Source organism: Calliphora vicina, chromosome 3 (genome assembly GCF_958450345.1).
Source record: "Calliphora vicina chromosome 3, idCalVici1.1, whole genome shotgun sequence".
Lineage (NCBI taxonomy): Eukaryota > Metazoa > Arthropoda > Insecta > Diptera > Calliphoridae > Calliphora > Calliphora vicina.
The window spans coordinates 118,865,039-118,892,970 of NC_088782.1; the positions used below are offsets into that span (position 1 = coordinate 118,865,039).

At 22.1% G+C, this 27,932-nt stretch overlaps 1 protein-coding gene across 2 annotated transcripts in view; it reads left to right on the plus strand.

Moving 5' to 3' along the window:
- The first annotated feature begins 4,366 nt into the window (after positions 1–4,366).
- Adcy2 (adenylate cyclase type 2 Ac76E) overlaps positions 4,367–27,932 on the plus strand; it is a 132,466-nt gene continuing 108,900 nt past the window's right edge. The window contains exons 1-2 of one of the 2 annotated variants that reach the window (XM_065505109.1): positions 4,367–4,593; positions 7,423–7,568. The gene's annotated coding sequence lies outside the window, so the exon portion shown is untranslated. The remainder of the gene's footprint in view (positions 4,594–7,422; positions 7,569–27,932) is intronic. The other variant, XM_065505110.1, reaches the window with a different exon arrangement.

The window sequence follows — 27,932 nt, forward strand, 5'->3', positions numbered from 1 at the left end:
TCTTCAAGACTTAAATTTTTTTTTAAATAATTTTTTACTCTTCAAGAGTTAAAATTATTCTAGAAAAAATATTTTAAATCTTCAAGAGCTATATTTTTCTATATAATTTTTCTGTATAAGAATTTTTTAACTTCTCAAGAGTTAAATTTTTCTTTAAGAAATTTTTTAACATTCAAGAGTTAAATTTATCATGATAAATTTTTTTACTCGTGAATTAATTTTTTTTTTATTCTTCAGGAGTTTTATTATTCTTGGGAAAAATTTTTTACTCTTCAAGAGTTTTATTTTTCATGAGAAAATATTTTTTTTTTAACTCTTCAAGAGTTAAATTTTTCTATAGAACATTTTCAAACTTCTCGAGATTTAGATTTTTCATTTAGAAATTTTTAAATTTTTCTTGGGAAAATTAGTTACATTCAAGAGTTACATTTTTCTTGAGAATTTTTTTTACTCGAGAGTTAAATTTTTACATCTTCAAGAGTTATATTTTTCTATATAGAATTTTTTAACTCTTCAGGAATTAAATTTTTCTTTAAGAGATTTTGTAATACTTAAGAGTTTTATTTGTCTTGAGAAAAATTGTTTACTCTTCAAGAGTAAGTTCTTCGAGAAAAAATATTTCAAATTAAAATAAATATTTTTTATATAGAATTTTTTTACTCTTCAGGAGTTAAATTTATCTAGAAGCCATTTTTTAACTCTTCAAGAGTTTTATTTTTCTTGAGAAATTTTTTTTACTCTTCAATATTTAAATTTCTTAAAGAATTAAATTCTTAAAGAGTTAAATTTTTCTTGAGACTTTTTTTTAATCGAGAGTTAAATTTTTCTTGATTTTTTTTTAATTGTTTAGGAGTTAATAAAATTTTTCTTGAGAAAATATTTTATATTTTCAAGAATTACATTTTTCTACATAGAATTTTTTCAGGAGTTAAATTTTTCTTAAGAATTTTTTTTTTAACTCCTCAAGAGTTAAATTTTTCTTCAGGAGTTAAAATTTTTTTAAGATATTTTCTCAATTTGTAATCATTCTTTCATTCATTCTTTCACTTTTAAGTTCTCTTTATGTAAATTTATTTCTGAAAACCCCCCTTATTGGCTTTATAAGTCCTTTTACCTAATAAATCGCATTCTAAGTATATTTTTTCTTACGAATTATACTTCAACTAAGTGCATTTCTTTTCTTTTTACCCATTTCCTTAAAAAAATGAGCAATATACGTTTGTCTTCACAGCAAATATTACATTTTTTCTATGTGTGTAATAAAAAAAAACAGAACTACAAAACAATTAACCATATTCTCTAAATGTAAAAAAAAATTTCACAAAAAAAAAACAAAAAATATATGTATAATGTTTATAAGAAGAAAGCAATTTAAAATAAAAAAAAAAAACAAAGAAACAAATAAAGAAAATGATTTAAAAAAATATTATATAAAAAAATTAATAAATGGTTTTATTGCAATTTGCAGATTTTATTCTCAAATATATTTTATTCTATATTAAAAACCTTAATTTTACCTTAACTTTGTTTTATTTATACCTAACAAGACTAACTGGCGCGAAACAACAGGAAACGGATATAAAATAAAGCAAATTCGAAAAATTCACTCTCTGTTCATTACAAAATACGTGATATGATTTAAATGTATGTGTTTGTTTATAAAAACCAAGGGAAAATGCTTAAAAAAAGCTTTTTTATTTGTTTATTTACATTTTCTGTGTTGCTAAACATGTTGCTAACGTGTTGCTGGCAACAAAGAGAGGTTGAGGGAGTTGTTTGTTTTTATACTCTTTGCTTAAATACAGTTAGTTGTATTAGTACAAAAAACACGTGTTGCTGGATTGTAAACAATAAATAACAACAACAACTAAAGGAGATGTCTACTAAATGTAACGTTATTATGTTTGTAGGTGTGGGTGTGTGTTTTTTACAGCAAAAAAACAATTCAATTGTTGGTTAAATAATTCATAATAATCAAATAATTTCAATGAAAATCAGTAAATATTAAAAAATTCATTTATAGATGGGTATTTAATTGAGGCTTTAACTAATAGTTTATTAAACAAAATACACGAATATAATAAAATTTGCCTTAATAGTTTTTTGTTTTAAAAAATAAAGTTTCGTTAAGTTTTTTAAATTGCAAAAAATTAAATTTTTTCTCCTGAATTAAATATTATTTTGTGTATAATATATAAATATACATAAAATTCTATTCTAATACTTTTCGTTAAAAAAATAAAGTTTCGTTAAGTTTTAAAAATTTGGAAAAATTCATTTTTATTTCTTGATTTAAATAGTTCATTAAATAAGTTTAACGAATATGGAAAAAATTTTAATTATATAATTTTTGTTAAGAAAATAAAGTTTCGTTAAGTTTTTTAAATTGCTAAAAATTAAATTTATTCTCCTGAATTAAATAGTATTTTATTAATAATATAAGAATATACATAAAATTATACTCAAATCTTTTCGTTAAAAGAATAAAGTTTCGTTAAGTTTTAAAAATTTTGAATAATTAATTTTAATTTCTTGATTTAAATAGCTCATTAAATAAGTTTAACGAATAGGGACAAATTTTTAATTATATAATTTTTGTTAAAAAAATAAAGTTTCGTTAAGTTTTAAAAATTTCGAAAAATAAATTTTTATTTCTTGATTTAAATAGTTCATTAAATAAGTTTAACGAATATCGAAACATTTTTAATTATATAATTTTTGTTAAGAAAATAAAGTTTCGTTAAGTTTTTTAAATTGCTAAAAATTTAATTTGTTCTCTTGAATTAAATATTAATTTGTGTATAATATATAAATATACATAAAATTCTATTCTAATACTTTTCGTTAAAAAAATAAAGTTTCGTTAAGTTTGAAAAATTTCGAAAAATTAATTTTTATTTCTTGATTTAAATAGTTCATTAAATAAGTTTAACGAATATGGAAAAAATTTTAATTTTGAAGTGTTCGTTAAGAAAATAAAGTTTCGTTAAGTTTTTTTAAATCGCTAAAATTAATTTTTATTTCTTGATTTAAATATAATTTTCTTTATAATAAACAAAAATATATAAAATTATTTTCAAATACTTTTACTTTAGAAAATAAAGTTTCGTTAAGTTTTAAAAGATTTTCAAAATTACAAAATTTTTACTGATTTAAATATCTTTTGCTCCAAAATAAAAGAATATATATAAAATTTTAGTCAAATGTTATTAATTTAGAAAATAAAGTTTCGTTAAGTTTCAAAACTTGTCGAAAATTATGAAATTTTAATTGTTTTAATTGCTATTTTATTCATAATAAAAGAATATGTTTAAAGTTTTGTTTAAATACTTTTCATTTAAAAAATAAAGTTTCGTTAAGTTTTTTTAAATTGCTAAAAATAAACAATTTGTCTTGATTTAAATCGTATATTCTCTCTTATACAGGAATATCAATAAAAATTCATTTAAAAGGTTTTAGTTTAGAAAATAAAGTTTCGTTAAGTTTTAAACAATTTTAAAAATTACAAAATTTGTCTTTATTTTAATAATATTTTATGTATAATAAACCCTTATATACAAATTTTCATTAAAATGCTTTTAAATTAGAAAATAAATTTTCTTTATATTTTAAAAATTACGAAATTTATCTCTTTCCGAATTTTTTTAAATTGTATTAAAATTTATGGCGAATTACAAAACATAGAGAAACTTAAAACTAAATTTTCTAGAACATACTTTTTTAACTTCATCAAATTAAGCTAATTTTAAGCCTTTTAATTTGATATAGTATTCATAAAATTAACTTAAACTATAGAACTATGTATTTAGTTTAGCAATTCCCTATAGTTTTTATTAGCTCCACTGTGCGTATGTTTAATTTGCATTTAATAGCATCACAAATATTACTTATACGCTTAATTTCAATAAATATTTGCTTGAACTACCTAGACGTATACGTAATATTTAAAATCTAACCACTTTTTTTTATAATGTACCAACAAAAACCGTTACATTCAACAAAATTCCCTTTGTTTTTTAAAAGAAAACCGTTAAAATTTAAAAGAATGTACACAAAAGCTCTCTCCTAAATCATAAAACATTTTTCACTCTCTCTCTCTCATTCTCTCACTCAACCATATTTATTACTTTTTATTGTAAACAAAAATTTACTTACCTTTGGCATGCTGTGTTTATTGTTTTTGTTCTTGTTGTTGATGTCAACATATTGGTCACAAGCAACAGTGTGTTGTGTTGTTTTGTTTTTCTTTTTTCTCGGTTTTCTGTTTTGTCTCATTTGTTGTTGCTGCTTTTGTCTGTACATTTCGCATATTTACGAGTGTTGTTGACACACTCGTGTGAAAAAAACGCCTGTTGGACGTGTGTATGATAAATTTGTTGTGTTTAGTTTGGACGGCGACGTCCTAACGAGTAGATCGTGGCGCTCGCTAACGGGAATTTAAATTAAATAAAGCGTACAACGGTATGTGTTGTTAATTTACACTAACGGGAAAAATAAATAATAAAAAAAAACACACACAAATTAATAATATTGTTTTTGTGTGAGTGCTTAAATGTATGCAAGCAAGTGTGTTTCTTAATTTCAAATATTAAAGTGAGTGAAAGAGTAAACACAACAACAAATGTGAGGAAAATAAATACAACAACACAGCTGAAAAATTAAATAATACCGAATGCAAATAATAATAATAATGACCAAAAATAAATAAATAAAGAGCGCGAATTAAGCACATAAAATACAAAAATATATTGTATTTAATAATAATTATGAATGAAAAGAAAGAATTTATTGTTTTGTTCAAAAGAAAAACTGAATAAATTGAAAATCAAGATAAAGTTTAAGAAATAAATTTCTATAAAAATAACCGTTATTTGTGCAAAAGAAATTTTAATTGAAATTTATGTGTAAAACTTAAATTAAAACAACAGGTTGTAATTAAAAACAAATTTATAATGTAAAAAACAGCTTAATAAACAAGCTAAAAATAATAAAATATAAGGAAAGAAATTCTTTTAAAATTTTTAAAAAAACAAACAAAGAAAATGTTAGCAAATATTTGGAAACATATAGAAAATAAAAATAATTTTTCCTGACTTTTGAAATTAAATTTCGTTAAGTTTTTTAAATTGTAAAAAGTAAAAAAAAAATTTCACGATTTAAATAGTTTATTAAATTAATAAAGTAAGCTTTTGGCTTAAAAAATAAAGTTTCGTTAAGTTTTTCAAATTTATAAAAATTAGAAATTGGTCTTGAAATTAATCATAAGCTGAGCTTAGTTACACAAAAAAAGGAAAAAATTAAATTTTAAAAAAAGTTGTTAAAAAAATAAAGTTTCGTTAAGTTTTTCAAGTCGCTAAAACTATTTTTTTCTTCTGCATTTAAGTAGCTTTTCTCTCTTATAAACAAATATAAATAAATTTCTGTTTAAATACTTTTCATTAAAAAACTAAAGTTTCGTTAAGTTTTTTAAATTGCTAAAAATTAAATTTTTCCTTTGGTTTGCATTGCACTTTGTCTGTAGTAAATGAATATAAATACATTTCTGTTCAAATACTTTTCGTTAAAAAAATAAAGTTTCGTTAAGTTTTTTAAATGGCTGAAAATTAAATTTTTCTTTTGGTTTAAGTAGTATTTTCTCTGCAATAAACGAATATAAATAAATTACTGTTCAAATAATTTTCGTTAAAAAAATAAAGTTTCGTTAAGTTTTTTATATGACTAAAAATCAAAATTTTCTATTGATTTGAATTATTTGTTAAGTTACTTAAACGAATATATAAACATTTTGAATTATTTGTTTGTTCGTTAAAAATATAAAGTTTCGTTAAGTTTTTTAAATTGCAGAAAAATAAAATTTTCACTTGATTTAAATTGTATTTTCTGTGTAATAAACTAATATAATTAAATTACTGTTTAAATACTTTTCGTTAAAAAAAATAAAGTTTCGTTAAGTTTTAAAAATGTCCAAAAATTTAAAAAACTTTCTTGATTAAGCTGCCTATTAAGTCTGTTTAACGAATATAGTAAAAGTTTTAGTTAAAATAATTTTCGTTAAAAAAATAAAGTTTCGTTAAGTTTTTTAAATGGCTGAAAAATTAAATTTTTCTCTTGATTTGAGTTGCCTATTAAGCAAATTAAAAGCAAATGAAAACAGTTTTTATTTATAAAATTTTCATTAAAAAAATAAAGTTTCGTTAAGTTTTTTAAATGGCTGAAAATTAAATTTTTCTTTTGGTTTAAGTAGTATTTTCTCTGCAATAAACGAATATAAATAAATTACTGTTCAAATATTTTTCGTTAAAAATATAAAGTTTCGTTAAGTTTTTTAAATGGCAGAAAAATAAAATTTTCACTTGATTTAAATTGTATTTTCTGTGTAATAAACGAATATAATTAAATTACTGTTTAAATACTTTTCGTTAAAAAAATAAAGTTTCGTTAAGTTTTAAAAATGTCCAAAAATTTGAAAAACTTTCTTGATTAAGCTGCCTATTAAGTCTGTTTAACGAATATAGTAAAAGTTTTAGTTAAAATAATTTTCGTTAAAAAAATAAGGTTTCGTTAAGTTTTAAAAATTTTCAAAATTCCAATTTTTTTTTGGTTTAAATAGCAATTTCTCTATAATAAACGAATATAAATAAAGTTCCATTCAAATGCTTTTAGTTTAGAAAATAAAGTTTCGTTAAGTTTTAAAAATTTTAAAAAATTACGATAAATTCTCTATAATAAACAAATTTAAAAAAAGTCTGTTTAAATATCTTTAGTTTAGAAAATAATGTTTCGTTAAGTTTTAAAAATTATGAAATTTTTGTTAGATTTACTAGTTTTAAATTTAGCATTTCATTACATTTGTTTAAGAAAAAGTTTCGTTAAGTTTTATTTTCTAAACACAAAAGATTAAATATCTTAAAATTTAAAAGAATTTGAATAAAAATAAACAAATATTGAGAAATCGTTTAAAACATCAACATTCGTTATGTTTAAAAAATCGTCAAAATAATGTTTTTATTAACAAATAGTGCCAATAAAGCTTAAAACTACAAAAATTCAAATAAATTACAACTTTTTCGAAGTTTTTAAAATAAATCGCCAAAAAAAAAACTAAACAAAATGCCAAGAAATCCAATTTTATTTTAAAAAATTCCTCTTATAAAAACTATAAAAAAAGTGATAAAAACATAAGTTTATTTTAAATATTTTTCGTTCTCAATATTCAACATAAAAATTTTCCTCCCAACAACAAATTTCAAAAAAGTGATAAAAATACAACATTAATTAATTTATATAAACTACGTCAACTAGTTTTATTAGTGTTTTACAAAAATTCATATAAAAAAGTCTTTAAAAAATTAGTGTATTTTTCCTCGTCTAAAATTTAATAAAAAAAATAATCTTAATTTCATTTTCTATATTACGGTCAAGTTTGCAGCTGAAAGAAAAAAAAATTAAATAAAAATACGAAAAAAAAAAAATAAATTCTCTAAAAGAACCAACAACAATTGTCAAACATCATAGAGAAGTTTGTGCGCTTGAAATATCAGCAGCAGCAAGCAGTTTGGCCTGTGTTTGTAAGTTTGTTTTTTATATTTCTGTTTTTCTTTTAATTTAATTTGCACTTAAAGTTCGGGCGATACTTTTTCACTGAATATATCTATAAACATACTACATATATAAATTTACACCATTTGCTAAGAAAAATTAAAATTTTTTTAGGATAATAAAGAGTTTATGTTTTAAAGGGGCAGCATTTTTTGTCCAAAAAAACAAGGTTTTTCTAGAAAAAAAATTTTTTTTGGGGTCAAATTTTGATTTTTATTTGCAAAATGTAATTTTGGTGTAAAACAGCGTTTTTCTGATAAAAATAAAATTTTGGTGTAAAAATACATTTTTAGTGTAAAAATACGTTTTTAATGTAAAAATACGTTTTTAAAGTAAAAATACTTTTTTTAAGGTAAAAATATGTTTTTAAAGTAAAAATATGTTTTTAAATTAAAAATTTGTTTTTAATGTAAAAATACGTTTTTCGTATTAAACATTTCTAAAAGAAAAATAAGTTGGTTTTTAGGATAATAGAGATTTTTTTGCATTTTTAACAAAAAACAATGTTTTTCTAGAAAAAATATTTTATTTAGGGTAAAATTTTTATTTGCAAAATGTAATTTTGGTATAAAAACAGCGTTTTTCTGATAAAAATGAAATTTTAATGTAAAAATACGTTTCTAATGTAAAAATATGTTTTTAAAGTAAAAATATGTTTTTAATGTAAAAATACGTTTTTCGGTTAAAAATTTATTTTAATGCTAAATTGTTTTTTTAACTACAAATTTATTTTTAGTGTATTTTTGGTGTAAAACTAAATTTTTCATTTAAAAAAATGTAATTTTGATATAAAAAGGCTATTTTATGGTAAACATTTCCTGTTAGTGTAAAACTGCGTTTTTCAGCTTAAAATTTTTTTGTACGTAACAAATATTTTCGGATTAAAAAGGTAATTTTAGAGTTAACTAAATGAGTAAAAATAAGTTTTTAGTGAACATTTTTATTGTAAAAATAAAAAAAATAAAACCACGTTTTTAGTATAAAACCACGTTTTTAGTATAAAACCACGTTTTTTTAAAACCGGTTTTTAGTATAAAACCAGGTTTTTAGTATAAAACCAGGTTTTTAGTATAAAACCAGGTTTTTAGTATAAAACCACGTTTTTAGTATAAAACCAGGTTTTTAGTATAAAACCAGGTTTTCAGTATAAAACCAGGTTTTCAGTATAAAACCAGGTTTTTAGTATAAAACCAGGTTTTTAGTATAAAACCACGTTTTTAGTATAAAACCACATTTTTAGTATAAAACCACGTTTTTAGTATAAAACCACGTTTTTAGTATAAAACCACGTTTTTAGTATAAAACCACGTTTTTAGTATAAAACCACGTTTTTAGTATAAAACCACGTTTTTAGTATAAAACAACGTTTTTAGTATAAAACCACGTTTTTAGTATAAAACCACGTTTTTAGTATAAAACCACGTTTTTAGTATAAACCACGTTTTTAGTATAAAACCACGTTTTTAGTATAAAACCACGTTTTTAGTAAAAAAACAACGTTTTTAGTATAAAACCACGTTTTTAGTATAAAACCACGTTTTTAGTATAAAACCACGTTTTTGTATAAAACCACGTTTTTAGTATAAAACCACGTTTTTAGTATAAAACCACGTTTTTAGTATAAAACCACGTTTTTAGTATGAAACCAAGTTTTTAGTATAAAATTAGGTTTTTAGTATAAAACTATATTTTTAGTATAAAATTAGGTTTTTATTATAAAACCACGTTTTTAGTGTAAAACCAGGTTTTTAGTATAAATCCAGGTTTTTAGTATAAAACCAGGTTTTTAGTATAAAACCAGGTTTTTGGTATAAAACCAGGTTTTTTAGTATAAAACCAGGTTTTAATTATAAAACCACGTTTTTAGTATAAAACCAGGTTTTAATTATAAAACCAGGTTTTAATTATAAAACCAGGTTGTAATTATAAAACCAGGTTTTAATTATAAAACCAGGTTTTAATTATAAAACCAGGTTTTAATTATAAAACCAGGTTTTAATTATAAAACCAGGTTTTAATTATAAAACCAGGTTTTTAGTATAAAACCACGTTTTTAGTATAAAACCACGTTTTTAGTATAAAACCACGTTTTTAGTATAAAACCACGTTTTTAGTATAAAACCACGTTTTTAGTATGAAACCACGTTTTTAGTATAAAATTAGGTTTTTAGTATAAAACTAGGTTTTTAGTATAAAACTAAGTTTTTAATAACGAATTTTTAGTGTAAATCAGCGTTTTTATAAAATGTTTTTAAAATTAAACATTTTTTTTTAGATAAAAATAAGAGATTTTTTTAAAAAAACTTATTTTGTGTGTAAAAATAAGTTTTTTGTGCAAAAATATATTTTTTTTGGAAAACTACATTTTATGTGTAAAAATACGTTTTTTGTGTAAAATTACATTTTTAGTATAAATTTGCATTTTAAGTGTAAAAATGCATTTTTAGTGCTCTTTACATCTAAAATTGTATTTTTTTAGTTTAAAAAAGCTTTTTTGTTGATAAAAATTATGTAACTTTGTTCTGTTTTGTTCTAGTTGACCAAATATTTATTTGTTTTAAATTCTTTTTTAAAATCTGTTTAACATTTAAATATTGCTTATGCAAATGGTGTGTCATCTTGAGAAATATTTACAATTTATTAAGAACATTTTGAAATATACAGACACACATTTTTTGTGCGTGTTTAGTATAAATAATATTAATAATATCACACAACAAAATTTTATTTAACAAAAATTATTTTTTTTTTGTATTTGGTCTAATAATAAAAGACAAAAAAAAAAAATAAGAATGAATAATATTAAACAGATATATCTAGTTTTTCTTCTTATTAATATAATATCTTTGACTTTGATAAAAATGAAATGTATTTTAACATTGAAAAATTTTATATACTATATGATTTTTCTTTATGTTTTTGTTTGGTTTTAAAGAAATTATAATAAAAGTCCCACATGTGTTGGGAAATGTCTCACAAAAAAAAAAATCATTGATGTTTAAAATAGCTTAAATTTTTGTTTTAAAATCAATTAAAACTCCCATTTTGAAATAAAATTGTGGAAATATTTCCATACACCAAACCATTTAAATAAATAAAAATGATAAATATTTTTGTTTAACTAAAACCTCAAACCTATGACGAATTGATGGACAATGTACGATAAAATTTTTGTTAAAAACTAATCAAGTTCCCTTGAAGAAAAGATAAATAATAAAATACACTCCCAACAAACAGTTTAAAGACACTTTAAACTAAATTTCGTTAATTATTCTAAATAAATAAATAAATGTTCATTTCATTTATAAAACTTTGTTCTGTATTTATTTAAATGCCTATTAAAATTCCTCCCTTAATTTCGAAAAGCTTTAGAACAATTTAAACCCTGACAGCTAATGTGACATTTTGACAGATGACATATCAAGTGAAATACAAAAAATCACACTTGCCCTGTTTGATACTTTAATTGTCAACTAAATTGTTTATACAATTTATAACTGGCTGACAGTTTGCAAACAAAATGCCTTCCACAACTCAATAATAAAACCAAACATTTAAACAAAAATCACACACTAAAAGATTTATTACTCTCAATAAATTTAAAAAAAAAAAAAAAAAAACATTATGGTCCATGTACGAATTACTAACCACACTCACTTTTAGTGTTAATTAAATAAAATCTAAACCCGTAAATGTGTGAAATTTCATGGAATCATACAAATTCTACTAAAAAGTTATGACTAGATTTTTATACCCAGCTGTTTTTTTGTTTATTTAGAATCCCTTATTCAAGGCGGTAAATTGTTTTAAATTGGAAAAAAAATGCCACCCATTAGAACAGGTTTAATCAATCTATCAATCAAACGTTGCAAGTAAACAAAACATTTGATTTGTTTTGCAGATAACACATTCAAATTTCTTTTTAAATAATTTATTGTTTTCTTGCGATGATTAGCAACATTTGTTTAACTGATAAGGAATTACGTAAACAAATTAAATAAAAATTTAACTTTCAATTTTACAATAGGAATATTTTTATTCAAATATTGTATAAGTTTTAACAAATCTTGGGAAAATGAGAACAAACTATTTAAATAACTTTACATTTTTTAGTCTAAGTTTTTAGTACAAAACTAAGTTTTTAGAACAAAACTAAGTTTTTAGTACAAAACTAAGTTTTTAGTACAAAATTAAGTTTTTAGTACAAAACTAAGTTTTTAGTACAAAACTGAGTTTTTAGTACAAAACTAAGTTTTTAGTACAAAACTAAGTTTTTAGTACAAAACTATGTTTTTAGAACAAAAATATGTTTTTAGTATAAAACCACGATTTTAGTATAAAACCACGTTTTTTAGTACAAAACTAAGTTTTTAGTACAAAACTAAGTTTTTAGTACAAAACTAAGTTTTTAGTATAAAACCAGGTTTTTAGTATAAACCAACGTTTTTAGTATAAACCAACGTTTTTAGTATAAACCAACGTTTTAAGTATAAACCCACGTTTTTAGTGTAAAAACACGTTTTTAGTGTAAAAACACGTTTTTAAAACCAGGTTTTTAATATAAAATCAGGTTTTTAGTATAAAACCAGGTTTTTATTATAAAACTACGATTTTATTTTAAACCCACGATTTTATTATAAAACCACGATTTTATTATAAAACCACGATTTTATTATAAAACCACGTTTTTAGTATAAAACCACGTTTTTAGTATAAAACCACGTTTTTAGTATAAAACCACGTTTTTAGTATAAAACCACGTTTTTAGTATAAAACCAGGTTTTTATTATAAAACCACGTTTTTAGTATAAAACCAGGTTTTTAATATAAAACCAGGTTTTTAGTATAAAACCAGGTTTTTAGTATAAAACCAGGTTTTTATTATAAAACCAGGTTTTTATTATAAAACCAGGTTTTTATTATAAAACCACGTTTTTAGTATAAAACCAGGTTTTTAGTATAAAACCACGTTTTTAGTATAAAACCACGTTTTTGTTATAGAACCAAGTTTTTAGTATAAAACCACTTTTTATACTAAAAACCTTTTTAGTATAACTTTTCTTGCAGTGCACTTAATTGCTAACAATTAATTTGTTGTCAAATCAAATCTTTCAGCAAACAAACTTGTAATATCAAAATAATTATATTTATATTGAATTAAATACTACAATAATCATGAGACAACCAGCCCACGGGCTTAATTTACATGCAACAAAATTCAATGTAATTGAACGATTCAACAAAAAACATAGGACCTTAAGCAAATTCAAAACTCATACGAGTAAATACATAAATAAATGACAAACAAAGTAAAAGACAAATAATTACAAATGAAAATCTCAAGTGTTTTATTTAATATTTATTTATTTGAGTTTAATACCACAAACCCAAAATAAAAAGCAACAGTTGCTAAATAAAAGGGGGAAAAAGTTTATAAATCCCCAAATAATTAGAAATAAAAGGCATCTTAACAAGTACAAAAATAAAAATAAAACTTAGCAGGGTTATACCTTAAATTGTATTTCAAAGAAACTCATTTATTTATGCTGACAGTTGAGAAAAACCACCCAAAATAAAATACATGAAAAGCAATTGTGGTAAGTTAATGAAATACGTTTTCATTCATTAAGGACTTAACAAATGTTTGTTGTTTGTAGGTTTTTTAACCCACATTACGTCTTGTTGTAACATGTAAAGGAACATTGTTCAGGAGTAAAAAGAAAAATTATACAAAATTGTTTAAGATTTATCTAATAGCTTAGGTAAGCAAGTAATAAACATTAACATTTTGTCAAAACAGCAGTTTAGTCTTCAGCAAATTACAGTTATAAGGCGGTGGTAGATCTGAGATATGTGAGAAAGAGTTCTACACAATTAAACAAAATGTTTATGGACTTCTTTTAGTTTTGTAATTATTTCCTTAAATAATTTGGCAATATGTTAATCTAACTCGTGTTGTGTTTAAATTAAAGTTCTGCTAACTTATGCTGGCATCTTGACGTATGTTTTATAAACGTGTTCTCGATGAAACAGAATTAATTGAAGGCAATTAAAAGGAGAGCATACAGTTGCGGTTACACGTACTCACTCACCACTTTAAAAGGTGGAGAACATTAAAGAGTTATAAAAGTGATTTTGTTTTTTTACTAAAATCGTGGTTTTATATTAAAACCGTGGTTTTATACTAAAAACCTAGTTTTGTACTAAAACCTTGGTTTTATAATAAAATCGTGGTTTTATACTAAAAACCTAGTTTTGTACTAAAACCTTGGTTTTATAATAAAAACGTGGTTTTATACTAAAAACGTGGTTTTATACTAAAAACGTGGTTTTATACTAAAAACGTGGCTTTATACTAAAAACGTGGTTTTATACTAAAAACGTGGTTTTATACTAAAAACGTGGCTTTATACTAAAAACGTGGTTTTATACTAAAAACGTGGTTTTATACTAAAAACGTGGTTTTATACTAAAAACGTGGTTTTATAATAAAAACCTAGTTTTGTACTAAAAACCTAGTTTTGTACTAAAAACCTAGTTTTGTACTAAATACCTAGTTTTGTACTAAAAACATGGTTTTATAATAAAATCGTGGTTTTATACTAAAAACGTGGTTTTATAATAAAAACGTGGTTTTATACTTAAATATTGGTTTTATAATAAAAACGTGGTTTTATAATAAAATCGTGGTTTTATTCTAAAATCGTGGTTTTATAATAAAAACGTGGTTTTATAATAAAATCGTGGTTTTATACTAAAAACGTGGTTTTATACTAATAACGTGGTTTTATACTAAAAACACGGTTTTATACTAAAAACGTGGCTTTATACTAAAACCTTAGTTATGTACTAAAAACTTAGTTTTGTACTAAAAACCTGGTTTTATACTAAAAACGTGGTTTTATAATAAAAATGTAGTTTTGTACTAAAAACGTGGTTTTATTCTAAAAACGTGGTTTTATTCTAAAAACGTGGTTTTATTCTAAAAACGTGGTTTTATACTAAAAACTTCGTTTTATACTAAAAACGTGGTTTTATACTAAAAACGTTATTTTATACTAAAAACGTAGTTTCGTACTAAAAACGTAGTTTTGTACTAAAAACTTAGTTTTTTACTAAAAACCTAGATTTGTACTAAAAACCAAGTTTTGTACTAAAGACGTAAATTTGTACTAAAAACGTAAATTTATACTAAAAACGTAAATTTATACTAAAAACCAAGTGTTATACTAAAACCTTAATTTTGTACTAAAAACTTAGTTTTGTACTAAAAACTTAGTTTTGTACTAAAAACATATTTTTGTTCTAAAAACTTATTTTTGTTCTAAAAACATAGTTTTGTACTAAAAACTTAGTTTTGTACTAAAAACTTAGTTTTGTACTAAAAACTTAGTTTTGTTCTAAAAACATATTTTTGTTCTAAAAACATATTTTTGTTCTAAAAACATATTTTTGTTCTAAAAACATATTTTTGTTCTAAAACCATTGTTTTGTACTAAAAACCTAGTGTTATATTGAGTTTTTCAAATATCTGAAATCTTAAAACAAATTCCCAAATTTATCTTTTTGTTTGAATAAAATTATTGTAAAACCTTAACATTTCACTGCAAATTCATTAATTTATGTGTGTGATTTTTTCACTATTTTGTTTTGCCCATTTTCATTTAATTTCTTTGGGGTTTAATCATCAATCAATTGGTTAAAGCTGTTGATTCGCCAGTCAGTGCTTGTAGTTGCTTCCAAACGACTATAGTTTGTTTTAATTAATTTTTTTGCTCAAAATGTTGATATTTATTGGGTATATTTAATTACTTTTCAAGTTTCGGGGGGTTTACATTGATCTATTGGACTTAATTGTTGAAACAATTGTGTTGCTTTTTGTTAGAAATTATAAAAAAAAAATGTTTTAGATTGGAATAGATTGGGGACTAAGGCATAGTCAAGGAAATGTCCAATATATGTATGGGTCAACTTTGTTAGCTGTTTAGAGTGAAAGTTGAAACCCTTAAATATGATATTTTCAATATTTTATGAATTTAACATAAATGATTTATGAATATATTATGATCAATATGTGATTTTTTTCAATTTTATTTAAAAAAAAAATTGAACTGAAAAAATTAGAACTGAAACACAGACACACAATGACCCTGAAGAAAAGTATATGAATTTTAACAAACAAAAAAAGCACAAAAAAAACATAAATACTGATATATATCACATATCTACAATCTATATAAATCCCCACAAATTATTTAAATAAACAAGAGCAACAAAAACATACACTTATACAAACACAAACAAAATCAAAATAAATAATAAATTGTGAAAATATTGCCACCGACCGGCCCGGACCGGCACATTGCATGTGTAACAACAACCAACAACTATTTAAACTAAAGCAAACAAACAACAACTAAAAAAAAAAACATTTATTTTATTATTCTAACTATTTCGAATAGATTTTCTTAATTCAAATTCAAATACGAATACATTACATTACAGAATTTGTTTAAATTACTTCCACTTTAAGATTTACAGTCATGTGTCACTGCCGCTGTCAGTCTGACACTAGCACGCTCTCTTTTTGTACAGCTCTGTCTAGTATCGCTTTCAAAATTTTGTATAAACAAGTTTATTGTTTTTTGTTTATTTTAGACGATTTTACATTTAGAACGTGTTAATCTCAATTTGTGTCGGTCGATTTTTTTTTTTTTTTTTTTTGCAATTTTTCCTCTAATTATGAAAATTATTAAATAATGTTTTAGTTGCATTTGCTGTTGTTATTATTTGTTTAGAATTGTAAAATTTTTAATTGATTTATATAGAAGAATTTGGTAATTAATAAATTTGTTTAAACCAACTAAATAGATTAGATTTGTGTGATATGTTTACAGGCAAATTTTAACAACTGGCAGCACTAATTTAAACCTAAAACTTGAAACAAAACCTAGTTTTGTACTAAAATCTTGGTTTTATACTAGAAACGTGGTTTTATACTAAAAACGTGGTTTTATACTAAATACGAGGTTTTATACTAAAAACGTGGTTTTATACTAAAAACGTGGTTTTATACTAAAAACGTGGTTTTATACTAAAAACGTGGTTTTATAATAAAAACGTGGTTTTATACTAAAAACCTAGTTTTATACTAAAAACCTGGTTTTATACTAAAAACCTGGTTTTATGCTAAAAACCTGGTATTGTACTAGAAACGTGGTTTTATATTAAAAACGTGGTTTTATACTAAAAACGTGGTTTTATACTAAAAACGTGGTTTTATACTAAAAACGTGGTTTTATACTAAAAACTTCGTTTTATACTAAAAACGTGGTTTTATACTAAAAACCTGATTTTATAATAAAAACCTGGTTTTATACTAAAAACGTGATTTTATACTAAAAACTTCGTTTTATACTAAAAACTTCGTTTTATACTAAAAACTTCGTTTTATAATAAAAACTTCGTTTTATACTAAAAACGTGGTTTTATACTAAAAACGTGGTTTTATACTAAAAACGTGGTTTTATACTAAAAACGTGGTTTTATACTAAAAACGTGGTTTTATACTAAAAACGTGGTTTTATACTAAAAACGTGGTTTTATACTAAAAACGTGGTTTTATACTAAAAACGTGGTTTTATACTAAAAACGTGGTTTTATACTAAAAACTTCGTTTTATACTAAATACGAGGTTTTATACTAAAAACGTGGTTTTATACTAAAAACGTGGTTTTATACTAAAAACGTGGTTTTATACTAAATACGAGGTTTTATACTAAAAACCTGGTTTTATACTAAAAACCTGGTTTTATACTAAAAACCTGGTTTTATACTAAAAACTTCGTTTTATACTAAAAACCTGGTTTTATACTAAAAACGTGATTTTATACTAAAAACTTCGTTTTATACTAAAAACGTGGTTTTATACTAAAAACTTCGTTTTATACTAAATACGTGATTTTATACTAAAAACGTAGTTTTGTACTAAAAACGTATTTTTGTACTAAAAACCTAGATTTGTACTAAAAACCAAGTTTTGTACTAAAGACGTAAATTTGTACTAAAAACGTAAATTTGTACTAAAAACGTAAATTTATACTAAAAACGTAAATTTATACTAAAAACCAAGTGTTATACTAAAACCTTTATTTTGTACTAAAAACTTATTTTTGTACTAAAAATCTAGTTTTGTACTAAAAACTTAGTTTTGTACTAAAAACTTAGTTTTGTACTAAAAACTTAGTTTTGTACTAAAAACTTAATTTTGTACTAAAAACTTATTTTCGTACTAAAAACTTAATTTTGTACTAAAAACTTAGTTTTTTACTAAAAACTTAGTTTTGTACTAAAAACTTAGTTTTGTACTAAAAACCTAGTTTTGTACTAAAACCTAGTTTTGTACTAAAAACATGGTTTTATAATAAAAACTTGGTTTTATAATAAAAACTTGGTTTTATAATAAAATCGTGGTTTTATACTAAAAACGTGGTTTTATACTAAAAACGTAGTTTTATACTAAAAACGTGGTTTTATACTAAAAACTTAGTTTTGTACTAAAAACTTAGTTTTGTACTAAAAGCTTAGTTTTGTACTAAAACCTAGTTTTGTACTAAAAACTTGGTTTTATAATAAAAACTTGGTTTTATAATAAAATCGTGGTTTTATACTAAAAACGTGGTTTTATACTAAAAACGTGGTTTTATACTAAAAACGTGGTTTTATACTAAAAACGTGGTTTTATAATAAAAACGTGGTTTTATTCTAAAAACGTGGTTTTATATTAAAAACGTGGTTTTATAATAAAAACGTAGTTTTACACCAAAAACGTAGTTTTACACCAAAAACGTAGTTTTACACCAAAAACGTAGTTTTACACCAAAAACGTAGTTTTACACCATAAACGTAGTTTTACACCATAAACGTAGTTTTACACCAAAAACGTAGTTTTACACCAAAAACGTAGTTTTATACCATAAACGTAGTTTTACACCAAAAACGTAGTTTTACACCAAAAACGTAGTTTTACACCAAAAACGTTTTTACACTGAAAACGTAATTTTACACTTTATTTTATACTAAAAACATAATTTTGACCTAAAATTCTAGTATTAAAATGCGGATTTATTATAAAAAATCAAAGATTGAAATGTTTGCGTACTTCTGTCATTCATTATTTCAAAATATTTTACTGTATTTTTCCTCCAATTTTCAATTTATATTAATGATTTATTTTCGCCAACATTTATTTTCATTAATTGAACATGTACAATTGATTTTAAACGTATGGCAGTGATTTTATTTTCTATAAATATAATAAAAATTAAAATGGCATTAGAGGGTGCAAAAAAATAGCATGGATTTCATTAAACTACAAACAATATTTCTAATAACATTTTTTCTTAACACTTGCGAGCCAATAAATGTCAAAATTAATTATTAATAGAAAATTGCAAATACATTAAAGTGATTAATAATAATTCTAAGAATAAATGAAATGAACGATTTTGTTTCAAAATCAAACTATTAGAAGTGACGTTTTGTTGTGTATATTCGAAAATACATTATAATTAGCACTTTTATTTAAATAAATATTAGAAAGAATGAAACAATAAAAACAACAACATGTAAGCATGTAAGACATTGAAAACATGAATGTTATTTAGATTTAGGGTAAAGAATTGAGATGCAGGGGAAAGAAAATATATAGATTTTTTTGAATTTTGGGAAATGTGGGTTTCTGATGGATTTTAATGCAATTAACTTATTGTTTAAAGTTTCTGTTATAATTATTGCAAATCTTAGATATTTTTTACTTTTTGGAAATTTTGGGTATTTTTTTTTTTTAATTTAGGAATTCAGATTTATTGTAAAATCTAAGATTTTATTAAATTTTTATGTTATTAAATTACTTTTCAAAGTTTTTTTAAATTTCTGTTGTTTTTTTTTTGGAAATCCCGGTTATTTTATACTTTTTTGGGAATTTTGGGGATTTTATTTTTAAAGTTAGGAATTTGAATTTTAAGTTTTTTATTAATTTTAAAGCTATTAATTTATTTCAAATTGATTTTTTGAAATTTTTGTTATTTTTCCATTTTGGGAATTCCGGGGATGTTTTTTTAAATTTCGAAATTCTTTTTTTTTTACTAAAATTCAAACTTTTATTAAATTTTAAAGTAATTTGATAAAGAGTAATTGATTTTATTTAAAGTTTCTGTTATTATTTTTGGAAATTCCAGTTATTTTTTAATTTTTGGGAATTCTGGGGATTTTATTTTTAAATTTGGGAATTAAATTTTTTTTGATTTTGTTATTTTTTAAGCTATTAAATTATTTTAAATAGATTTTTTTTTGAAATTTCTGTTATTTTTACTTTTTGGGTATTCTGGGGATTTTAGTTTTTAATTTGGGAATTAAAATTTTATAAAAAATTTAAGATTTTATTATATATTTAAGCATTTAATTACTTTACAAATATTTTTTTATGGGATTTTTGTTATTTTTTCCATTTTGGGAATTCTGGGGATGTTTTTTTTAAACTTCTAAACTTCTTTTATTTACTATAATTCAGGCTTTTATTAAATTTTTAAGTATTTAGTTGACAAGAAATTTATTTTGTTTTAATTTGCTGTTATTATTTTTGGAAATTTTAGTTATTTTCTACTTTTTGGGAATTCTGGAATTTTGGGGATTTTTTTTTAAAATTTGGGAATTCAAATTTTATAAAAAATTCTAAGATTTTATTATATATTTAAGCATTTAATTGCTTTACAAATATTTTTTTATGGGATTTTTGTTATTTTGAACTTTTTGGGAATTCTGGGGATGTTTGTTTTAAACTTCTAAACTCCTTTATTTACTATAATTCAGGCTTTTATTAAATTTTTAAATATTTAGTTGACTAGAAATTGATTTTGTTTTAATTTGCTGTTATTATTTTTGGAAATTTTGGTTAGTTTTTTTGGGGGAATTTTGGGGATTTTTTTTTTTAAAAAAATTTTATAAAAAATTCTGAGATTTTATTATATATTTAAGCATTTAATTACTTTATATATATTTTTTGTGGAATTTTTGTTATTTTGAACTTTTTGGGAATTCTGGGGATCTTTGAAATTCAATTTTTTTACTAAAATTCAAACTTTTATTAAATTTTAAAGTATTTAGTTGACTTGAAATTGATTTTGTTTTAATTTGCTGTTATTATTTTTGGAAATTTTAGTTATTTTTTTTGGGGGAATTTTGGGGATTTTATTTTTAAATTTAGGAATTCAAATTTTATAAAAAATTCTGAGATTTTATTATATATTTAAGCATTTAATTACTTTACAAATATTTTTTTATGGGATTTTTGTTATTTTTTCCATTTTGGGAATTCTGGGGATGTTATTTTTAAACTTCTAAACTCCTTTTATTTACTATAATACAGGCTTTTATTAAATTTTTAAGTATTTAGTTGACTAGAAATTGATTTTGTTTTAATTTGATGTTATTATTTTTGGAAATCCTAGTTATTTTCTACTTTTTGGGAATTCTGGAATTTTGGGGATTTTTTTTTTAAAATTTGGGAATTCAAATTTTATAAAAAATTCTAAGATTTTATTATATATTTAAGCATTTAATTACTTTATATATATTTTTTGTAGAATTTTTGTTATTTTTTCCATTTTGGGAATTCTGGGGATCTTTGAAATTCAATTTTTTCACAAAAATTCAGGCTTTTATTAAATTTTAAAGTATTTAGTTGACTAGAAATTGATTTTGTTTTAATTTGATGTTATTATTTTTGGAAATCCTAGTTATTTTCTACTTTTTGGGAATTCTGGAATTTTGGGGATTTTTTTTAAAAATTTGGGAATTCAAATTTTATAAAAAATTCTGAGATTTTATTATATATTTAAGCATTTAATTACTTTATATATATTTTTTGTGGAATTTTTGTTATTTTGAACTTATTGGGAATTCTGGGGATCTTTGAAATTCAATTTTTTTACAAAAATTCAGGCTTTTATTAAAATTTTAAAGTAATTAGTTGACTAGAAATTGATTTTGTTTAAAGTTTCTGTTATTATTTTTGGAAATTTTAGTTATTTTTTACTTTTTGGGAATTCTGGGGATTTTATTTTTAAATTTAGGAATTCAAATTTTTTTTGGATTTTGTTATTTTTTAAGCTATTAAATTATTTTAAATAGATTTTTTGGAAATTTCTGTTATTTTTACTTTTTGGATATTCTGGGGATTTTAGTTTTTAATTTGGGAATTCAAATTAAATTACTTTAGATATATTTTTTGTGGAATTTTTGTGATTTTTACTTTTTGGGAATTCTGGGGATGTATTTTTTAAATTTGGGAATTCAAATTTTATAAAAAATTCTAAGATTTTATTATATATTTAAGCATTTAATTACTTTACATATATTTTTGTGTGGAATTTTTTACTTTTTGGGAATTCTGGGGATCTTTGAAATTCAATTTTTGCACAAAAATTCAGGCTTTTATTAAATTTTAAAGTAATTAGTTAATTTTCTGTTAATTTTTTTTTTGAATTTAAGTTATTTTTTTTTTGGGGGAAATTTTGGGGATTTTTTTTTTAAATTTGGGAATTCAAATTTTATAAAAAATTTAAGATTTTAATATAAATTAAAGCATTTAAATTACTTTAAATTAAATTTCTTTTATTCCCAGTAATTTTTTATAGAATTTTTAGGCAATTTTATTAGAATTCTTGGCATTAAATTAATAAATTAATTTAATGTTCTTTTATAAATTGAATGTCATGAGAAAATTCTTATTTATTTTGGTTTAGTGAAAAAAAAAGAAAATTCTTAACATTCGCACAGTTAAGAAATCAAATCGAAACATAAAATTTAAAACAAAAAAAAATATAAAAAACAAACGATATAAAATAAAAATCTGTTTCTGAGTTTGCTGTTGTTGTTGCTGTTATTGTTGTGAAACAACATTATTTATAGCTAAAAATAAATGTGAAAAATCAACAAAAAAAAAAAAATTATAAAGAAATAAAATGCCAACATGAAATGTTTAAATGGAAGATAAAAAAGAATTATTAAAATATGTTAATGGCCTTATTTTATGCTTCGTTGATAACCCTAAAAAAATAGATGGGGCAGAGCATCCACGCTTTAGGAATAAAACGTGTAAAATGGGGGGTAAGGGGGGACTAGAGATAAAGAAAGAAAATTTCGGTTAATATTGTATTTAAAAAAATGATTAACAGAAGCATTTAATAGGCATTTTGTTTTAAACAAAGTAATAATTAATAACTTGTTTACATTTTTTGTTTTGCTTTGAGGTGCGAAGTTGTCAATCAATGTAAACAAACTTGTAAAGCAGCAGTATTTCTAAGTGAGTAATGAGAGAGAGAGTAGCTAAATAAACACACATTTTTTTTTATTATTAATAATAAAAATAATTTATGTTTATTTTGTTTCAAAAAAAAACAATTTAATTACATGTTATTGTTCCAAAGTTATTAACAGTTTAATTATAGAGTAAAGGAATGTGAACACATAATTTTAATTAGCAACATTAAATTAATTAAATACAATATATAAAATTGTTTATTTTCACTTTATTTTTGCTTTAGAATTTGTCATTATTTGAAAAGAAATTTTCTGATTCATTAATTTTTTTTTTTTTATTATTTTCCCCTTCACAGCAGGCAGTAAAATGTCTCCTATAAAATAGCAATTAATTGCACATTTCGCTTCATAAACAATAATTTTTTTTATTTTTTTGTTGTGAGATCAAATTTTAGTACTTTTTTTCGATGATGATGATGTCTAATTATTTAATTTGGCTTGTTATTTGCACATGAAAACAAAAATGGCAATACAATATAACAATTAAAGTTTATATCAGTTTTGTATTACCCTTCACCAAGGGTAATATAAGTTTTTCATTACGTTTGTAATTTCTACATTTTACATTTGTATGTTGAAATCACGTTTCCGTAGCCCCCAAATAACTTAAGTATACGATTCATACATCAATATATCCGCCATAGACCCGGTTCGGTTGCTATTAAAAAATCAAGAAAATCCAACCACAAATGGCTGAGATATGAGGAAAAAGCCAGGACAACCTGGATTTTTAACCTATTTCTGATCTACGAGTATATCTGAGTTACTAAGTCATTAATATAGACAATATGGATATCTAATGATAGATATTTCAAAGACCTTTGCAACGATATATATAAAGCCATAGTAAGTTGGTCCTCTAATGGGTCAAAATCGGGAAACAATTTTTTTAAATTAAAAACAAATTTGGGGAAAAAAGTTTTGAAAAAAAAAATTTAAAAAAAATAGATTTTTTTTTTTAAAATCTATTTGGTATTTTTGGGAATTCTGGGGATTTTAGCCCCCAAATAACTTAAATACATCCGCTATAAACCCGGTTCGGTTGCTATTTAAAAATCAAGAAAATCCGACCACAAATGGCTGAGATATGAGGAAAAAACCATGACAACCTCGATTTTTTTTAACTATTTTGGATCTACAAGTATATCTGCGTTACTAAGTCATTAATATAGACAATATGGATATCTAATGATAGATATTTCAAAGACCTTTGCAACGATGTATATAAAGCCATAGTAAGTTGGTCCTCTAATGGGTCAAAATCGGGAAACAATTATTTTAACCCGAAATTTTTTTTCACCAAAAATTTTTTTTTTTTTTAATTTTTTCACTAATTTAAATTAAAAAAAAATTTGGGAAAAAAAGTTTTGAAAAAAAAAATTTCTCCAAAAAAATATTATTTATATTTAGAGTAAAGAATTGAGATGCAGGGGAAAGAAAATATATAGAATTTTTTTGATTTTTGGGAATTGTGGGTTTTGGAAAGTTAAGATTTCTGATGGATTTTAATGCAATTAACTTATTGTTTAAATTTTCTGTTATTATTATTGGAAATCCCCGTTATTTTTACTTATTGGGAATTTTGGGGATTTTTTTTTTTAATTTAGGAATTAAATTTTTTTATAAAATCTAAGATTTTATAAAATTTTTATGTTATTAAATTACTTTAAAAAGATTTTTTTAATTTTTTTTTGTTTTTTTTTTTGAAATCCCGTTTATTTTATACTTTTTGGGAATTTCGGGGATTTTATTTTTAAAGTTGGGAATTTGAATTTTAAGTTTTTAATTAATTTTAAAGCTATTAATTTATTTCAAATTGATTTTTTGAAATTTTTGTTATTTTTACTTTTTGGGAATTATGGGGATGTTTTTTTTTAATTTCGAAATTCTTTTTTTTTTATTGAAATTCAGGCTTTTTTTAAATTTTAAAGTAATGTGATAACAAGAAATTGATTTTATTTAAAGTTTGTGTTATTATTTTTGGAAATTTTGAGAAAAAAATTTTTTTTTGGGAATTCTGGGGATTTTTTTTAATTTCAAAATTCTCTTTTTTTTTATTAAAATTTAGGGTTGTATTAAATTTTAAAATAATTAGTTGAATATAACTTAATTTTGTTTAAAGTTTCTGTTATTATTTTTGGAAATCCCAGTTATTTTTTACATTTTGGGAATTTTGGGGATGTTTTTTTTAAATTTGGGAATTTAAATTTTATAAAAAATCGAAGTTTTTATTATATATTAAAGCATTTAAATTACTTTACAAATATTTTTTTTGGAAATCCCAGTTATTTTTTACTTTTTGGGAGTTCTGGGGAAGTTTTGGAAATTCCCTTTTTATTAAAATTCTGGCTTATTAAATTTTAATGGAATTAGTTGAAGAGAAATTGGTTTTGTTTAAATTTTTTTGGAAAATCCCAGGTATTTTTTACATTTTGGGAATTTTGGGGATTTTATTTTTAAATTTGGGAATTCAAATTTTATTAAAAAATTTATGTTTTTATTATATTATATTAAAGCATTTAAATAACTTTAAGAATATTTTTTTTGGAAATCCCAGTTATTTTTAACTTTTTGGGAGTTCTGGGAAAGTTTTGGAAATTCACTTTTTATTTAAATTCAGGCTTATTAAATTTTAAAGGAATAAGTTGAATAGAAATTGGTTTTGTTTAAATTTTTTTTGAAAATCCTAGTTATTTTTTACATTTTGGGAATTTTATTTTTAAATTTGGGAATTCAAATTTTATTAAAAAATCTAAGTTTTATATATTAAAGCATTTAAATAACTAAATAAAAATATTTTTTTGGAAATCCCAGTTATTTGTACTTTTTGGGAATTCTGGGGATTTTTTTTTTAATTTCAAAATTCTTTTTTTTTATTAAAATTCAGGCTTTTATTAAGTTTTAAAGTATTTGAATGAATAGAAAATGATTTTGTTTTAATTTGCTTTTATTATTTTTGGAAATCCCAGTTATTTTTAACATTTTAGGAATTTTGGGGATTTTATTTTTAATTTGGGAATTTAAATTTTATAAATAATCTAAGTTTTTATTATATATTAAAGCATTTAAATTACTTTAAAAATATTTTTTTTGGAAATATACTTTTTGGGAATTCTGGGGATTTTATTTTTTAAATTGGGAATTCAAATTTTATGTAAAATTTAAGATTTTGTTTAATTTTTAAGCTATACAATTCTTTTAAATTGATTTTTTTTTTAGTTTTTGGGAATTCTGGGAATTTTTTATTAAAGTTGGGAATTCACATTTGAATTAAAATCTAAGATTTCGTTTAATTTTTAAGCTATTAAATTACTTAATTAAAAAAATGTAATTATAATAAAAAAGTGCTTTTATATTGAGTTATTTTGAATAAAACTAACAAAAATTCTAGATTTTTTAAAATCCCAGAATTCCCAAATTTTTTTTGAAAATCCCGTTTAAGGGGAAATTTTTTTATAATAAAAAAAGCTTTTAAACCTAATTATTTTGAATAAAATTAACAAAAATTCTTTCATTTTTAAAATCCCAGAATTCCCAAAAATTTTTTAAAAATCCCTTTTACGGGGAAATTTTTATTAGAAATTTTAAAAATGTGACTTAAATAAAAAAGTCCTTCTAAAGTTGTTTTAAGTTATTTTGAACAAAAATAAAAAAATTCCCCAGTATTCCCAAAAATTTTCAACAAAATCCCTTTTAAGGGGAAATTAAAAAAATGTAATTATAATAAAAAAGTGTTTTTTTATTGAGTTATTTTGAATAAAATTAACAAAAATTCTAGATTTTTTAAAATCCCAGAATTCCCAAATTTTTTTTAAAAATCCTTTTTTCGGGGAAATTTTTTTATAATAAAAAAAAGCTTTTAAACCTAATTATTTTGAATAAAATTAACAAAATTTCGCTCATTTTTAAAATCCCAGAATTCCCAAAAATTTTTTAAAAATCCCTTTTACGGGGAAATTTTTATTAGAAATTTTAAAAATGTGACTTAAATAAAAAAGTCCTTCTAAAGTTGTTTTAAGTTATTTTGAATAAAATTAACAAAAATTCTAGATTTTTTCCCCAGAATTCCCAAATTTTTTTAAAAAATCCCTTTTACGGGGAAATTTTAAAAATGTATTTATAATAAAAAAGTTATTTCGAATGAAATTACAAATATTTTAGATTTTTTAAAATCCCAGAATTCCTAAAATTTATGTAAAAATCCCTTTACGGGGACATTTTTTTTTAGGAAAAAAAAAATTCTAAAATTTTGAAAATCCCAGAAATCTCATCATTTTTGTATAAATCACATTTAGGAAAAAATAAAATTCAATTTTGTGTATTTTGTTTATTTGCCTCTCTTTTCTCTTCTAGAAACTCAAGACTGTTCAAGTAAACTTGACTTTGTGTGACTTACCCCCAGTAACACGAAGTCTGGTTATGTGTTAACTAATAGTTATACTGACAGTTTTCATACAAAAATTATTTTAACCGACAGTATAACTATTAGTTAACGCATAACCAGGCTTCGTGTTAATAGGGGTTAAACTATCTAACAATTTCCTAGAAATGTAAATTTATTAATTTATTACTAAAAAATTTCGTTTCTCATTTTCTCTAATTTCCAAACTTTGTAGAAAATTGCTTTTCCCTAGAAACACCCCCTCCCTTTTCCCCTTAAAACAACTAATTTCAATTTTTTTTTCTCTGTAAAATGATTTAACAAACAATTACACATTGTAGCAAAAAAAAAAAAGAACAGAAACCTGAATAATGACACAAATTTGCATAAAACACAAAAAAACAAATTATTTTTTAACAAGACAGCGCAAAAATTATTGTATATTTTTATTTTCTTCGTCGTCGTCGTCGTTGGTTTTTTTTTTAATCAAGATTGAGGACTGGAATGTTTGTAGCTTGTTAACACCCTGATGCTACTTAAATGAGATTTATTTGCATAGTTTTCAACTATA